The sequence below is a fragment of the Bufo bufo genome, chromosome 3, assembly GCF_905171765.1.
Source record: "Bufo bufo chromosome 3, aBufBuf1.1, whole genome shotgun sequence".
NCBI lineage: Eukaryota > Metazoa > Chordata > Amphibia > Anura > Bufonidae > Bufo > Bufo bufo.
Window position 1 is genome coordinate 167,851,316 of NC_053391.1, and position 19,101 is coordinate 167,870,416.

The window sequence follows — 19,101 nt, forward strand, 5'->3', positions numbered from 1 at the left end:
ATGGGACATGGTGTAAATAAACCAGTCCATAAAAATCAGCCTTCCAAAAACCATACGGCGCACCTTTCACTCTACGCCCCGCTGTGTGGCCGTACAGTAGTTTACGGCCACATATGGGGTGTTTCTGTAAACGGCAGAGTCAGGGCAATAAAGATACAGTCTTGTTTGGCTGTTAACCCTTGATTTGTTAGTGGAAAAAATGGGTTAAAATGAAAAATTAGACAAAAAAATGAAATTCTCAAATTTCCTCCCCATTTGCCAATAACTCTTGTGCAACACCTAAAGGGTTAACAACGTATGCAAAATCAGTTTTGAATACCTTGAGGGGTGTAGTTTCTTAGATGGGGTCATTTTTGGGTGGTTTCTATTATGTAAGCCTCGCAAAGTGACTTGAGACCTGAACTGGTCCCTAAAAATTTAGTTTTTGTAAATTTCTGAAAAATTTCAAGATTTGCTTCTAAACTTCTAAGCCTTATAACATCCCCAAAAAATAAAATATCATTCCCAAAACAATTCAAACATGAAGTAGACATATGCGGAATGTAAAGTCATCACAATTTTTGGGGGTATTACTATGTATTACAGAAGTAGAGAAACTGAAACTTTGAAATTTGCAAATTTTTTCAAATTTTTGTTAAAATAGGTATTTTTTGGTGCAAAAAAAATAATTTTTTTGACTTCATTTTACCAGTGTCATGAAGTACAATATGTGACGAAAAAACAATCTCAGAACGGCCTGGATAAGTCAAAGCGTTTTAAAGTTATCAGCACTTAAAGGGACTCTGGTCAGATTTGCAAAAAATGGCCTGGTCCTAAGGTGTAAAAAGGCTGTGTCCTTAAGGGGTTAAGCACCTGCAGATTGCCCATTGACAATATACATCCAAGCAGTTGGGACTTAATTCTGCAAAGACTTTTCTGAATGTCCCTGCAGAGTTAACATTAATTCACATTATTATAATTATTATTATAATATTTTTTTATATATATATATTCTTATAAACATAATAAGGGAGTATGTGGATGATATAGACTAAAGACTTCTGGATTATTCCAAATGAAGTGTGCTGTCTATATTTTTAATATGTTACTGGAATTGATTCTGCTTAAAAGCAGATAATATAATAAACTTATAGGGTGCAAAAAACGTAAATATATATATTTATATAGAGAATATATCCATTATTTGCAGTCTCCCATACATATCCTACTCTAGTAATGTCCAGTGCATTTGGAAAATCTTCAGACCTTCTGCTAAAATCAAAATAAATCCAAGTTTTCCCCTGTCATTCTGCACTCAGAATGGGTGGGTTCAAGTCAGAGCTCTGGCTTGGCCACTCAAGGACATTCACAGAGTTGTCCCTAAGCCACTGCTATGTTGTGTTGGGTAGTGCTTAGGCTCATAAGGGGAGATTAATCAAAACTGCATATGTAGAAGGGTTAACACACACACTGCTAACTCAAATTTATTAACTCACCGCGTTATCTTGAAACAAAAGCCATTGAAAAGCAATTGAAAGTGTTTGCTTAATGCATTTAGTTTAGATAACACGTCTCATAAAGCACGAGTGTTAACTCTACTACATCTTGTAGTGTAAGAGCAAATTGGCTTAGTTGCCCATAGCAACCAATCGGATTCATTTTTTAGAACTTCTTTGCAAAATGAAAGGTGAAATCTTATTGGCTGCTATGGGCAACTAAGCCAGTTTTCCTTTACATCAGTTTTGATAAATCTCCACCAATGTCTTGTTAGACGGTGAACCTTTGGTCCAATCTGAGGTCTTGAAAACTGTAGCTCAGGTTTTCATTAGAAATATCTCTGAACTGCTCCATTCAACTTTCTATGAACCCTGACTAGTCTCCCTGTCCCTGATACTGAAAAACACCCCACAGGATGATGCTCCTACCACCATTCTTCACTGTAAAGATAGTATTGGGCAGGTGAGTTGTGACCCTTAGAATTGAGGCCAATAAGTTTAACCTTGGTTTCATCAGACCAGAGAATTTTGTTTCTCACAGTCTGGGAGTCCTTTTGGTGTTTATATTTTTTGCAAACTAAAAGTGGTATTTTGTGTATATTTTACTAAGGAGAGGCTATAAGTAAGTTTGGTGGGATGACCAGCTCTAACAAGAGTCCTGGTTGTTCCAAACTTCTTCCATTTAAGACTTATGGAGGCCACTGTGCTCTTGGGAACTTCCAGTGCAGTTGCAATTTGTTGTGCCCTTCTCCAGATCTGTTCCTCCACACAACCCTGTCCCTGAGCTTTACATGCAGTTCTTTCCTCCTTGTTGCTTGGTTTTTGATATGTGTAGTCAGCTATGAGATTGTATATGGACAGGGGTGTGTCTTTCCAAATATAGAAAATGTGGCACGGTCCTCATACAACACAGCTTCACAAGCCCCCTATTAAGCTTGCACCTTCACATGTGTATTTCATAGACATATATAGACTAAACAGTTCCTTTATTTATAAATCCATTTGATATTGAAGAAAATAATAAAAATCAATAATACATTACATATTCCTTTCTGCTATGTTCAGGCTGCTGCATCTCCGTGCATTGCAGTCCATGTTCACTCAGTCAGCCTATTCATATAACAACATCCAAAATCCAAATTATGTCCAATCAACTGAATTTACATCATGAATACTCCAATCAAAGTGTTGAAATATTTCAAAGATAATCGAGAGAATTGGGAGGCCCTCAGAGCTAAATTTTAAAAGTTGTAGCAAAGGGTCTGAATATTTATGTCCATGTGAAATTTCAAGGTTTTCCTTTTTTATAAATTCGCAAAAATTTCTAAAACTCCGTTTTCCCTTTCTCATTATAGGGTATACAATGCAGATTGATGGTGGAAAACTTCAATATTTTTTTTTTTACATTTTAGCACCAGGCCACAACATAACAAAATATGAAAAAAAGGAAAGAGTCTGAGGACATTCCAAATCCATTGTACTTATGTACTAAATATTGTGAGATTAATTGTAGCATGCAGGAACAACAGTTTATTTGATTTTAAATGTTTTGAATTTAGTCACTTCATGTATTTATAGGGGTTATACCATGATTAATGCAAAAAATAAAAATCAGACATCATATAGTGCATGACAGCGAGAACCAGCCATGTAGCTCACATGGATCCAGAGATATGCCAATTCATTGTTCCATTTGCTCTGCTAGATTTATCTCATAGTTCAAGAGGCAGTTGAAGGATAGATCTGAGCATGTGTGTCCACCTCGGAGAGATGGACAGAGAAATAAAAAAAAAAAAAAAAAATTAATTATATGCAATGACAAAAGCATTCAGATCCAGGTGCTGGCTTGAAAAACACAAAATATGTTTCATGGGACAACCCCTTTAAAAAATATTAGTAACAGTGTTTATTATATATTTGGACCCCCATTATTGTTATAAATGCTGTAGTTTATGAAAGGCTTTGCCCTAGTGAAGACATAAAGCTAGTATATGAGCATCTGCATAGCAGGCTGACTACTGGCTATAGCTTCACATTGCATCTAGTAGACTTTAAAAATAAATTCAATTATTATTGGACTGTGGACAATAAAGTTCATTATGCATTTTATCAAAACATATTTTCTCCTAGATAATAATAGCAGTATTTTCTTTTAAGAAAGATTGCTATATCAGGATACTTAGAAAAATATCTATAGGAAAATGACAAGGAGAAGAAAAAGAAGTCTGTCATTTTTGTGCTTTGCATTGAATGCACACATCAGTGTTAGATCCACTGCTGTGACATGTTTCAAAGAGCAAAATTGTTTTTACCATTGCCTTACGACAAACTTGACACTGGCATTCAAGCAGGCCTCTTAGGGGGCAGCTAAAGCCTATTTTCTCAAAGGGTTTAGCTGATTCATAAGAATATAGTACTAAATAGTTGATTTTGTTGCTATAACATTAGAAGCAAAAACAAGAATTAGTTTAATAAAAATAGTGAAATCTAAAAATCTAGTAAAGAGCAAAACTAAAAATGAAAACATAGATCAAAAAAATTTAAACTTTCAAATATATTATCAGATGTCAGTGAATCAATTTTGAATAAACTTTGAGTGACTCAAGATTATTCGGGAAAATATAATGATTACTTATTCTCCCGAACCCCCGCCGATCAGCCATTTCAAGGAGCAGCTGTGTTTACCAGAGCCTTGGTGAACGATTCAGGCTCCCAGGAGCTTTCCAAGGACAGCACCGGACATCGTATAGTGGCAGTGTTTGGTATTGCAGTTCAGCCCCAGCTCATCAATATCTGATCGGTGGGGGTAAGACACCTAGGACCCAAGTTGATCAGCTGTTTGAGAAGGCAGCGACGCTCCTGTGAGTGCTGTGGAATTCTCATAGCTTACCAAGCACAGTGCTGTTCATTGTATAGCGGTTGTTCTTGGTATTGCACTCAGCCCCCTTGAAGTCAATGGGATGAGCGCGATACCAAGCGGTTGGATGCAGTCCTAGGAGAGCCCAGAATGCCATACTTGACTTTTCAAGGCAAACAAGGCGCTTTCAAGTTAGGCTGAATTTATTCAGACCAAATTAAATCTGAATCAGGACACATATTTTAGAAAATTCACTGATCTCCAATTATTATATATTTCCTCTTAATTTATTAACTCAGACAGTTCCAGATCAGATTAAGAAACTATAACAAAATATGTATTATATAGAAATTTGGATAGTATGCATACCCTTTTTTCACATTTTGTTATGTTGAGGCCTTGTGCCAATGTTTTTCCCTATCATTCTGTACTCACTACTCTGGAAGGACACAGTCAAACCAGCATGTTCAAAAACTTTGCTAATGTATTGAAAAGGAAAAATTAAAATATTGCATTGACATAACAATTCAGGCCCTTCACTCAGTACTTAGTGGAAGCACCTTCAGCAGTGACGACAGCTTCCAGTCTTCTTGTGTATGATGCCACAATGTTTGACCACCTGGATTCTAGTTCCAGATCCTCTCAAGCTCTGTCAGGTTGGATGGGAACCATCACTCAGGTTTTCATTATGAACATCTCTATACCTTGCTACATTCAACTTTACCTCAACCCTGACCAGTCTCCATGTCCCAGGTGAAGAAAAACATCCCACAGCATGATTCTAACACCACCATGCTTCTCTACAGGGATAGTATTGGGAAATGGTGCTCACCTGAAATTGTGAATCCTACAGTGCTATGAGGAAATATCAAGTGCCATTCATCAGCATGTTCACAGAGATTAGATTATGGTGGACACATAGAAGATGTCATGTAAAGCACTTTAGGTAACTTTGACTTCTCTTAACTCATAAACAAGTAAAGATAAGCCAAGATAACTTAGACACTTCCTGTGTGCTTCTTTTGTGGCCACGACTGATATAGCACATGACCCCCTTCCCATTGGAAACACCTGTGCTGTATTCAATATGGTGTATTTAAAAATGGTGGCTGAAAATGTTTCCTTTATCAAAAAATACAGCCTACCTCCTAAATAATACTTTCACACATGGATGTAATGTTTTTTACAAATTATACTTGTTGAAAGGGTGTGTCCAGACTTTTGCCTCACGACAGATAGATAGATAGATAGATAGATAGATAGATAGATATGCACTGCTGGTAAAACACGCTATTGAAAAGGTTGAATTTTATGCACAATACGTTTGTAAACTCTAATCTGTAATTTGCAACACGACTGAGTGCTACAGTTTATCACTCTACTATCATGCTGGTGTCAACATACAATGGAAAAGTTCTTTAACATTGTAATTACTTTATATTAAACCCCTTACTTTTCTTAACAATAAGTACTGCATTCTGATAATGATGTAGAATTATTGTCAGTAATACATTTTTTTATCTAAATATTAAAACTATGCATTATTTTTTTTTTCATTATTCATATTCCAAAGAATTGATTATACAGTTCTTAGAGCTTGTGTAATTAAGAATCAATAGGCACTCTGTGCAGTTCTGTGATGTCTCAGTGAGGGACTCTATTCACCTCTTGAAGTAATACATCTAAAGAACAATAAGAGAATTTGTATAAATGTAAAAAAAATTTACACCCCCATATTAAAAGAGGCTTTAAGTAGTCTAATACAGCGATGCCCAATCTACGGCCCGCGGGCCAAATGCGGCCCGCGAAGCCGTGTCATGCGGCCTGCGCAGTGACCGGACTTTATCAGTGCAGGCCGCGCTGCGAACGGCACAGGCAGCAAAGCGATGCTGCCTGTGCCTGCAATCTCCCCGCCCAGCGCCGCCTCCTAGCTAATTTATTCACTGCACTTGCCTCTGTGAAATTGAAGAGAAGCACCGTAATCTCGGACAGACGCACTGGCAGAGGCATCGAAGTGCGCATGCACCGTCTTCCTGGCCTCTGCCAGTGCGCCTGTGCGAGATTACGGCGCTTCTCTTCAATTTCACAGAGGCAAGTGCAGTGAATAAATTAGCTAGGAAGCGGCTCTGGGTGGGGGGAATATCTGTGGAGGACTCTGAAGGGGGGGATCTGTGGAGGACACTGAACGGGGGGGATCTGTGGAGGACACTGAACGGAGGGGATCTGTGGAGGACATTGAAGAGGGGGATCTGTGGAGGACACTGAACGGGGGGGATCTGTGGAGGACACTGAACGGGGGGGATCTGTGGAGGACATTGAAGAGGGGGATCTGTGGATGACACTGAAGAGGGGGATCTGTGGAGGACACTGAAGAGGGGGATCTGTGGAGGACACTGAAGAGGGGGATCTGTGGAGGACACTGAAGGGGGGGATCTGTGGAGGACACTGAAGGGGGGGTCTGTGGACGACACTGAAGGGGGGGATCTGTAGAGGACACTGAAGGGGGGGATCTGTGGACGACACTGAAGGGGGGGATCTGTGGACGACACTGAAGGGGGGATCTGTGGACAACACTGAAGGGGGGGTCTGTGGACGACACTGAAGGGGGGGGGGTCTGTGGACGACACTTAGGGGGATGTTGGGGTGGCAGGTCCTGGAGGGGTGTTTGGGTAAGATATCCGGGAGGGGGGCCCATAATTTTTTTTGCTATGGGGCCCAGTCATTTCTAGCTAAGCCCCTGATTGTTAAGATTGGGCAGGCACTGGAGCAATAGAGCGCCCTGCTGTAGGAGAAGCTGACAGGAGATGAAAGGAGGAGGGGCCAACTCCTGGTGGTGTCGGGCACACGGCGCAAGCATGGCGGTGGAGGATCTGACTGAAGCCTAAAGACCAGACATCAAGGTAGACCTGCAGAAGAAGGTGACAGCGCAGTATGTGATGTATACATGTGTGTAATGTATGTAGTGCAGTGTGTGATCATCACATACTGCACTACATACATTACACACATGTATACATCACATGCCCCCTCATAGTAATAATGCCAAGATATGTGCCCTTTTCACAGACTTAATGCTCACACATGCCCCCTCATAGTAGTTATTCCCAGATATGTGCCCCCTCACAGTAATAATGCCAAGATATGTGCCCTCTTCACAGATGTAATGCTTACACATGCCCCCTCACAGTAGTTATGCCCAGATATGTAACCCCTCACAGTAGTTATGCCCAGATATGTGCCCCCTCACAGTAGTTATGCCCAGATATGTGCCCTCTTCACAGTAGTTATGCCCAGATATGTGCCCTCTTCACAGTAGTTATGCCCTGATATGTGCCCTCTTCACAGTAGTTATGCCCTGATATGTGCCCTCCTCACAGTAGTTATGCACAGATATGTTCCCCCTCACAGTAGTTATGCCAGATATGTGCCCTCTTCACAGCAGTAATGCTCACTCGTGCCCCCTCACAGTAGTTATGCCCTGATATGTACCCTCCTCACAGCTCACAGTAGTTATACTGTGATATGTGCCCTCCTCACAGTAGTTATACCCTGATATGTTCCCTCCTCACAGTAGTTATGATGCACAGATATGTGCCCCCTCACAGTAGGTATGCCAGATATGTGCCCGCTTCACAGTAGTAATGCTCACACGTGCTCCCTCATAGCGTTTGCATTTCTTTCTGGCAAAGCTACCTGGTTCCGGCCCGCAAAATTTATACCAAGTCTAGTGCGGCCCTCAGACGAAAAATGGTTGGGCACCACTGGTCTAATAGATCCATAGATGAAGGGGCAGTAAAGCATAAGTGTTTATTTATAGTGAAAATAAGCTGTATTCTGAGGAACATTTTCAAATAATGTTGTCTAGCGGTGAAGGCAAAATCCCTCAAATTTAGTCCATTTCAGCTCTGTAATGGATGATTTCATAAGAAGGATGCAAGATACTTTGGCTTAATGACCATTGTCATCAGGATAAAGATGGCACATGTAATAAAAGGCATCAGAAATGGTGAAGGATTGTATCACCTACAGTATGTCAGTAAAATCTGCCCTCCAAAAGCCATTCCTTCTCTTCTGAGTCCTGTGGTGTGTCCGTACAACCGTTTACAAAAATGTTAACCCATTTAGGAGAAAATGTGTAAGAAATTGTAGGGTGTATTTCCTCCTATTGCCCCCTGTGAAAATGAAAAATATGGGAAAAAAGCAGCATTTTATTGTAAAAAAAATATATATTTTTTATTTTCATAGCCAAATATTTCTAAAGTCTGTGAAAGACCTGTTGGGTAAAAATGCTTACTACACCCCTTAAAAAAAAAAATCCTTGGGGGGAGAGGTGTACTGTAGTTTCCAAGATTTTCCACATTTCCAAGGTCAATTTTTAAGGGTTTCTACTGTAGGGTTAGCTCATAGTTCCTTCAAATACAACATGGCACCCAAAAAACATTCCAGCAAAATATGCCCTCCAAAAACCAAATGGAGCTCCTTCTATTCTGAGCCCTGTGCTGTGCCCATATAGCAGTTTACAACCACATAAGGGGTGTTCCGTATTCAGGAAATAGGTAACAAATTTTCTCCTTGTGAAAATGAAAATTCTGGGTTTCAAGTAACATTTTATTACAAATGTAGTAATAGAGTAATGAGCGAGCACTCATACACTTGGCAACCAAATTGACATGTGCAGAAAATATTTATTATATCCCCATAAAATACAAGTAATAAAATTTATAAGAACAATGTAGCAATAATATACAACATTACAGTCACATATATTGTGGTAGATATGATCAACACTATATTCATATGACTCAATAGTGTCGATAAATTCAATAATATATATCACACCAAGAAACTTCAAGTATATGCTGTTATTTGGGAAGAGGGGGTATTATCTTCTAGCGCTCTATCCCAATTTGGGAAACTGAATGTCACTGAAAATGCTGTAGGTGTATTCACTGGGAGCGCAATATGTTCATAAAGTGTCCACAGGAATCCTGATAATGTGAAAAGTCTCTTATAGCTGATCCTTTTAAGCTCGATATGAGCTTTGGATTGGAGAAAACTTTAAATCGATGTTTGGCTTACCGTCTAGCGTCTGCTGTCTCCCTATTGCTTCAATGGAGCTTTAAATATTTGCCGGCTTATTCAGTCGCTCCATACAGCAAGCTGGTTTAAATTTCGCAGGAGTTCCAAAGATCGCAGGAGTTACCACTCTGTTCCGCAATTTCCTTTGGTGCAGCTTTCGACGATAAGAATAGTTAATCCTTTACTGTAGAGATTTTCTTCTGTATGGCCATACAGTATTATCGGAGGCTTTTCAATGCAGGTACATCACTTGTTTCACCATACGCGTTACGGGTAGATTCACTCTCCCTTCCTGAGGAAGGGAGAGTGAATCTACCCGTAACGCGTATGGTGAAACAAGTGATGTACCTGCATTGAAAAGCCTCCGATAATACTGTATGGCCATACAGAAGAAAATCTCTACAGTAAAGGATTAACTATTCTTATCGTCGAAAGCTGCACCAAAGGAAATTGCGGAACAGAGTGGCAACTCCTGCGATCTTTGGAACTCCTGCGAAATTTAAACCAGCTTGCTGTATGGAGCGACTGAATAAGCCGGCAAATATTTAAAGCTCCATTGAAGCAATAGGGAGACAGCAGACGCTAGACGGTAAGCCAAACATCGATTTAAAGTTTTCTCCAATCCAAAGCTCATATCGAGCTTAAAAGGATCAGCTATAAGAGACTTTTCACATTATCAGGATTCCTGTGGACACTTTATGAACATATTGCGCTCCCAGTGAATACACCTACAGCATTTTCAGTGACATTCAGTTTCCCAAATTGGGATAGAGCGCTAGAAGATAATACCCCCTCTTCCCAAATAACAGCATATACTTGAAGTTTCTTGGTGTGATATATATTATTGAATTTATCGACACTATTGAGTCATATGAATATAGTGTTGATCATATCTACCACAATATATGTGACTGTAATGTTGTATATTATTGCTACATTGTTCTTATAAATTTTATTACTTGTATTTTATGGGGATATAATAAATATTTTCTGCACATGTCAATTTGGTTGCCAAGTGTATGAGTGCTCGCTCATTACTCTATTACTACATTTGCCTTTAAGAGAGGGTGGGGTGATTCCCTCTATATGAGCTTGCAGCACCATACCTTAACTACTTGCTAGTGAGCCACCACAACCTACCAACATTTTATTACAGCCAAGCATTTCTAAATTCTATCAAACACCAGTTGAGTGCTGACTACACCTTTTAAATAATATTTTTTGTGGTTTACATTGTAGGCGTATCTCAGGGTCTCTTCAAATGAGACTTGTCATCAAAATCCAGTCCAACAATATCTGCCCTTCAAAAACTATATAATGTTCAATCCCTTTTGAGGCCTGCTGTGTGTCCATACAGCAGTTCATGACCACATGTGCAGTGCAGGACTGCAGAATCAGAGTAATAAATATTGAGGTTTATGTTTCTGTTAACCCTAGCTGCATACAGTAAAACATTGATTAAAATAAAAAAGTAACATTTATAAATTTCACCTGCAGTTTGTTTGAATTTCTGAGGAACACCTAAAGGGTTAACAATGTTTCTAAAATTTTTAATAGCTTGAGGGGTATAGTTTATAAAATGGGGTCATGTGAGTGGTTTGTATTATTTAAGCCCCTCAAAGTGACTTCAGAACTAAATTGGTCCTTAAAAGAGGAGGTTTTGGAAATATTTAAGAAACTTTAAAAAAATGCTTCTCTAATTCTAAGCCTCCTAAAGTCCTGCAAAAATAAAATTACATTTACAAAATGAGGCCAGCATGAAGTAGACATATGATGAATGTTAATTATTTTATAAGGCATCTCTCTTAAAAGGAGAGAAATTCTAATTAGGAAATATTAATTTTTTCAGGATTTTCCTGGAAATTTGGGAATTTTTATTTATTTTTTTAAACTTTCTTTATTGAGATTCCAATATTAACCACTTACCGTCACGCTAACGCCGAAAGGCGTCATTTCTGCGGCGCTCCCAGGTCACACTAACGCCAATAGGCGTCATCTCGCGTGAGCCGAGATTTCCTGTGAACGCGCGCACACAGGCGCGCCCGCTCACAGGAACGGAAGGTAAGAGAGTTGATCTCCAGCCTGCCAGCGGCGATCGTTCGCTGGCAGGCTGGAGATGTGTTTTTTTTAACCCCTAACAGGTATATTAGACGCTGTTTTGATAACAGCGTCTAATATACCTGCTACCTGATCCTCTGGTGGTCCCCTTTGTTTGGATCGACCACCAGAGGACACAGGTAGCTCAGTAAAGTAGCACCAAGCACCACTACACTACACTACACCCCCCCCCCCCGTCACTTATTAACCCCTTATTAGCCCCTGATCACCCCTGATCACCCCATATAGACTCCCTGATCACCCCCCTGTCATTGATTACCCCCCTGTAAAGCTCCATTCAGACGTCCGCATGATTTTTACGGATCCACTGATAGATGGATCGGATCCGCAAAACGCATCCGGACGTCTGAATGAAGCCTTACAGGGGCGTGATCAATGACTGTGGTGATCACCCCATATAGACTCCCTGATCACCCCCCTGTCATTGATTACCCCCCTGTAAAGCTCCATTCAGACGTCCGCATGATTTTTACGGATCCACTGATAGATGGATCGGATCCGCAAAACGCATCCGGACGTCTGAATAAAGCCTTACAGGGGCGTGATCAATGACTGTGGTGATCACCCCATATAGACTCCCTGATCACCCCCCTGTCATTGATTACCCCCCTGTCATTGATCAACCCCCTGTAAAGCTCCATTCAGATGTCCGCATGATTTTTACGGATCCACTGATAGATGGATCGGATCCGCAAAACGCATCCGGACGTCTGAATGAAGCCTTACAGGGGCGTGATCAATGACTGTGGTGATCACCCCATATAGACTCCCTGATCACCCCCCTGTCATTGATTACCCCCCTGTCATTGATCAACCCCCTGTAAAGCTCCATTCAGATGTCCGCATGATTTTTACGGATGCACTGATAGATGGATCGGATCCGCAAAACGCATCCGGACGTCTGAATGAAGCCTTACAGGGGCATGATCAATGACTGTGGGGATCACCCCATATAGACTCCCTGATCACCCCCCTGTAAAGCTCCATTCAGATGTCCGCATGATTTTTACGGATGCACTGATAGATGGATCGGATCCGCAAAACGCATCCGGACGTCTGAATGAAGCCTTACAGGGGCGTGATCAATGACTGTGGTGATCACCCCATATAGACTCCCTGATCACCCCCCTGTCATTGATCACCCCCCTGTAAGGCTGCATTCAGATGTCCATATGATTTTTACAGATCCACTGATAGATGGATCGGATCCGCAAAACGCATCCGGACGTCTGAATGAAGCCTTACAGGGGCATGATCAATGACTGTGGTGATCACCCCATATAGACTCCCTGATCACCCCCCTGTCATTGATTACCCCCCTGTCAAGCTCCATTCAGACGTCCGCATGATTTTTACGGATCCACTGATAGATGGATTGGATCCGCAAAACGCATCCGGACGTCTGAATGAAGCCTTACAGGGGCGTGATCAATGACTGTGGTGATCACCCCATATAGACTCCCTGATCACCCCCCTGTCATTGATCACCCCCCTGTCATTGATCACCCCCCCTGTCATTGATCACCCCCCCTGTCATTGATCACCCCCCTGTCATTGATCACCCCCCTGTAAGGCTCCATTCAGACATTTTTTTGGCCCAAGTTAGCGGAATTATTATTTATTTTTTCTTACAAAGTCTCATATTCCACTAACTTGTGTCAAAAAATAAAATCTCACATGAACTCACCATACCCCTCACGGAAACCAAATGCGTAAAATTTTTTAGACATTTATACTTCTTCTCACGCTTTAGGGCCCCTAGAATGCCAGGGCAGTATAAATACCCCACATGTGACCCCATTTCGGAAAGAAGACACCCCCAGGTATTCCGTGAGGGGCATATTGAGTCCATGAAAGATTGAAATTTTTGTCCCAAGTTAGCGGAACGGGAGACTTTGTGAGAAAAAAATTAAAAATATCAATTTCCGCTAACTTGTGCCAAAAAAAAAAAATTTCTATGAACTCGCCATGCCCCTCATTGAATACCTTGGGGTGTCTTCTTTCCAAAATGGGGTCACATGTGGGGTATTTATACTTCCCTGGCATTCTAGGGGCCCCAAAGCGTGAGAAGAAGTCTGGTATCCATATGTCTAAAAATGCCCTCCTAAAAGGAATTTGGGCACCTTTGCGCATCTAGGCTTCAAAAAAGTGTCACACATCTGGTATCGCCGTACTCAGGAGAAGTTGGGGAATGTGTTTTGGGGTGTCATTTTACATATACCCATGCTGGGTGAGAGAAATATCTTGGTCAAATGCCAACATTTTTTTATACAAAGTTGGCATTTGACCAAGATATTTATCTCACCCAGCATGGGTATATGTAAAAAGACACCCCAAAACACATTCCTCAACTTCTCCTGAGTATGGCGATACCAGATGTGTGACACTTTTTTGCAGCCTAGGTGGGCAAAGGGGCCCATATTCCAAAGAGCACCTTTCGGATTTCACAGGTCATTTTTTACAGAATTTGATTTCAAACTCCTTACCACACATTCGGGCCCCTAGAATGCCAGGGCAGTATAACTACCCCACAAGTGACCCCATTTTGGAAAGAAGAGACCCCAAGGTATTCGCTGATGGGCATAGTGAGTTCATGGAAGTTTTTATTTTTTGTCACAAGTTAGTGGAATATGAGACTTTGTATGAAAAAAATAAAAAATAAAATAATCATCATTTTCCACTAACTTGTGACAAAAAATAAAAAATTCTAGGAACTTGCCATGCCCCTCACGGAATACCTTGGGGTGTCTTCTTTCCAAAATAGGGTCACTTGTGGGGTAGTTATACTGCCCTGGCATTCTAGGGGCCCGAATGTGTGGTAAGGAGTTTGAAATCAAATTCTGTAAAAAATGACCTGTGAAATCCTAAAGATGCTCTTTGGAATATGGGCCCCTTTGCCCACCTAGGCCGCAAAAAAGTGTCACACATCTGGTATCGCCGTACTCAGGAGAAGGTGGGGAATGTGTTTTGGGGTGTCATTTTACATATACCCATGCTGGGTGAGAGAAATATCTTGGCAAAAGACAACTTTTCCCATTTTTTTTATACAAAGTTGGCATTTGACCAAGATATTTATCTCACCCAGCATGGGTATATGTAAAAAGACACCCCAAAACACATTCCTCAACTTCTCCTGAATACAGAGATACCAGATGTGTGACACTTTTTGCAGCCTAGGTGGGCAAAGGGGCCCATATTCCAAAGAGCACCTTTCGGATTTCACTGGTCATTTTTTACAGAATTTGATTTCAAACTCCTTACCACACATTTGGGCCCCTAGAATGCCAGGGCAGTATAACTACCCCACAAGTGACCCCATTTTGGAAAGAAGAGACCCCAAGGTATTTCGTGATGGGCATAGTGAGTTCATAGAAGTTTTTATTTTTTGTCACAAGTTAGTGGAATATGAGACTTTGTAAGAAAAAAAAAAAAATCAATCATCATTTTCCGCTAACTTGTGACAAAAAATAAAAAGTTCTATGAACTCACTATGCCCATCAGCGAATACCTTAGGGTGTGTACTTTCCGAAATGGGGTCATTTGTGGGGTGTTTGTACTGTCTGGGCATTGTAGAACCTCAGGAAACATGACAGGTGCTCAGAAAGTCAGAGCTGCTTCAAAAAGCGGAAATTCACATTTTTGTACCATAGTTTGTAAACGCTATAACTTTTACCCAAACCATTTTTTTTTTACCCAAACATTTTTTTTTTATCAAAGACATGTAGAAATATAAATTTAGAGCAAAATTTCTATATGGATCTCGTTTTTTTTGCAAAATTTTACAACTGAAAGTGAAAAATGTCATTTTTTTGCAAAAAAATCGTTAAATTTCGATTAATAACAAAAAAAGTAAAAATGTCAGCAGCAATGAAATACCACCAAATGAAAGCTCTATTAGTGAGAAGAAAAGGAGGTAAAATTCATTTGGGTGGTAAGTTGCATGACCGAGCAATAAACGGTGAAAGTAGTGTAGTGCAGAATTGTAAAAAAGGGCCTGGTCTTTAGGGGGGTATAAACCTGTGGTCCTTAAGTGGTTAACAATCAACTTTATGAAAACATATAAATATTAACATCTTTTTCAACCTAAATACCCCCCCAAATCCCTCCCCTACGATGCGTCCTCCCTTCCCACCACCCCTCCGTAACCAGACCGAGGAGAGATGGGAAAGTTTGGAAGAACGGAGGAAGCTCTAAGGATTCCAGTCTCTCCAGATTCTAAACCATTTTATCTCCGTATTTCTTTGCTTATGCAAAATATATTCATATCTCTTATTGGTATTTTCCAGATTTAGCCATGTGTTCATACTGGAAGCATCTCGGGAAAACCAGGAATGTGCTTTCAGAAGTCCTGCCAGGAACATTATCTTAAACAAAAGATTTTTTTATATTGCTGACAGCTCACCTTGGTGAGATCACCCAGTACCCAACATTCAGCAGTAGACGGGATCCGCACATTCAGTTTTCCCTCTATATAATTATGAATAGTCCCCCAATATTGCTTCAGCTCTGCACAGGACCAAAACATATGCAAATAATCTGCATCAGGAACATCACACCTAGGACAGTTGGAATCATTCCTAATACCACATCTATTAAGCCAGAGAGGTGTGACATAAAGTCTATGTAAAATATTAAACTGTACCAAAACGTGATTAAAATTATGTGAAACCAATTTTAAATCCTGAACTAGATTCTCCTGATCGTCCGGATAAATCGTTAAACATTCATTTTGCCAAGCCCTCTGTCCAAATATCTCCAAATTGTGCCAAGCCCTCTGTCCAAATATCTCCAAATTGTGCTATAAGTAAGTTTTTATAAAGTTGAGAAATCTTCATCCTTTGCCCCAAATTCCCTATCCAATCATTAAGTTGTGTAGAAATGTGTATTTCAAGCCTATTTTTTTTTTTAATACTTAAAAGTGCCGATCTTAACTGTAAATACCGAAACCATAATAGTTTCTGTGACTTTTCTCTTTGTGATAATTCAGTGAATGAAACAATATCTCCATTAACTACTACCTGTGTCACATAGAAAATATAACTTTTTTGCCAATACAAATCCCTACGTAATTTAACTAAAGTTTGTAAGTGCTGATTATACTACAAAGTAGTGCATCCCAGTGAACCCTTCACTCCACACCAAAGTCTAATAGAATACCATGACTTCATAAAAAGATTCCTGGCAGATCTAAATTCCCTATCGGAGTCGGTCAATTGATCAGACTCCAATAGGGTAAAAAAATTATCATATGGAGATCTATTCACTAAATACCTGCAGAGTGGACTATCATTCCAGTCACGGAAAAAACAAAACTGTGCAGCTAGAAAATAGCCCCTAAAGCAAGGGAAATTGACCCCTCCCCTCTCCAACGGCTTATACCAATGCTCTAATTTAGGTCTTAGGCTACTTTCACACTTGCGTTCAGAGCGGGTCCGTCTGGTATCTGCACAGACGGATCCGCTCCTATAATGCAGACGTTTGGATCCGTTCAGAACGGATCAGTCTGCATTATAGTTTAGAAAAAATTCTAAGTGTGAAAGTTAGTCAGACGGATCCGTCCAGACTTTACATTGAAAGTCAATGGGGGACGGATCCGTTTGAAAATTGCACCATATTGTGTCAACTTCAAACGGATCCGTCCCCATTGACTTACATTGTAAGTCTGGACGGATCCGTTTGCCTCCGCACGGCCAGGCGGACACCCGTACGCTGCAAGTTGCGTTCGGGTGTCCGCTTGCTGAGCGGAGGCTGAACGCTGCCAGACTGATGCATTCTGAGTGGATCCGCATCCACTCAGAATGCATTGGGGCAGTATGGATGCGTTCGAGGCCGCTTGTGAGACCCTTCAAACGGAGCTCACAAGCGGAGCCCCGAACGCTAGTGTGAAAGTAGCCTTACACGTTTCCTCCCCAAAAGTAAGTCATTAATAATCCTTTCAATTAATTTAAAAACCTATCCCTAATCCAAACTGGAGAATTCCTGAAGACGTGAAGTAGCTGGGGGAGAATCACCATCTTAACTACAGATAGTCTATCAGCCTTCGATAAAGGTAAACAAAGCCATGTTGTTATTTTTTATCTTAACTTATTTATCAATGGAATCAAATTAAGCGGAATAAGTGGAAATTTGGGATTTTTTTATACATAAAAGTAAAACATATTGACTATTTTGGTGCTCCCATAGAAATGAATGGAGCGGTGGCACCAAATTCTGACTACCTACTCTATCCATTTCAGGAGGGCTCCACGGGTACCGGGCCCCACTTTCATGATCAGTGAGGGTGCCAGCGGTAGGACACCCACCAATCTAAAGAGTTATCCCCTATCCTGTGGGATAACTTTCTCTCCATGTTTTTTGCGACTCCGTTGAACTGTAGCATGTAGCTAGTAATATTCATTATTAAACTATCGGCACTGATGTCCAATAGTTTAGTATGAATAATTTATGCTTATAGGAAGGTCTCCTGACTTGCATGCTGGCGCTGGGGACGGGCACAGGAACTAGCTCATGTGTAGTTCATCTCTAGTGTAAATGAAAGGAGGCCGCTAATGGACAGCACCCTCCTTCAGAGGTCACGGCGGAATGACGGAACTGCGCCGCTCCATCATTGAACCCCTCAGATGCCACGTTCATCACTGATTGTGGCAACTGAGATAAAAACGAAGGCTTACAGGGGTTAATCAGTTAAAAAATAAAAGATAATGCTGACCTTATCAACTTGAGTGCCACCATGGCCATCTTGATTGAAGATACCACGTGAAATCTCATGTGGTGCGTGGTGACATCATCACGCTGGCTGGTGTGGTGACGTCATATGTCACTGAGCACAAGATTTTGCGCAGGATCTTCAAATGGATGAGGTGAGTATGTTTTTGTTTTTTTTCAGGCAAAATTTATTCATTACCACGAAGCACAAGTAAATTCGGCTTCAGGGCAAATAGAATTTTCCCTGATACTTCTATTCGCTCAACACTATTGGTTGGTCATAACTTACATTTCTCCTACAGTCCCCTTTTCAAGCATATCTCTGCCCATGGGAAAGGAGAGCAATGAAGACCACTCTATGGCATTTATATTTCCTAATAGGATACGTGGAAATGGGTCTCCATTACAAGATGACCCATTTAATTGTACTTTTATCTTTTTTTGTCTTTTTTCTTAATCTAAACCTACTACAAAAACATTAGTACCTAAATCAATAAAACAAGCAGTTCCAAATCCCACGGCCTTCACACTTATGGAGCCTGAAAGTTTTTATTATCTATGAATGATAACTTTACCACAGATTCTTTGAAAGTAGTGGAAACACATTTACCATCATTATACAAAAACTTTTAAATAAGCGTAATTTTTGGTAGATGGAATTGCAGCTTTTAAAGGCAAAAAATGAGAATCTAGTCTTTCATATCTTTTTGTCTTATCAGTTTAAGTGCTGAAATAATGTCAGGTAAAGGCATGTACATTTTATATTAAAACATAACAAACATAGGCAAAAATACCAATTCACAATGATAAACTACGTACAGCTTGACATTTTTTCCAGGAATCTCTAAGACTTTTAAAGTAATTATC

At 40.4% G+C, this 19,101-nt stretch overlaps 1 protein-coding gene across 1 annotated transcript in view; it reads right to left on the minus strand.

Annotated features, from left to right (window-relative positions):
* LOC120994883 (pseudouridine 5'-phosphatase) overlaps positions 1 to 19,101 on the minus strand; it is a 554,435-nt gene that overhangs the window by 46,791 nt on the left and 488,543 nt on the right. The window lies entirely within an intron of this gene.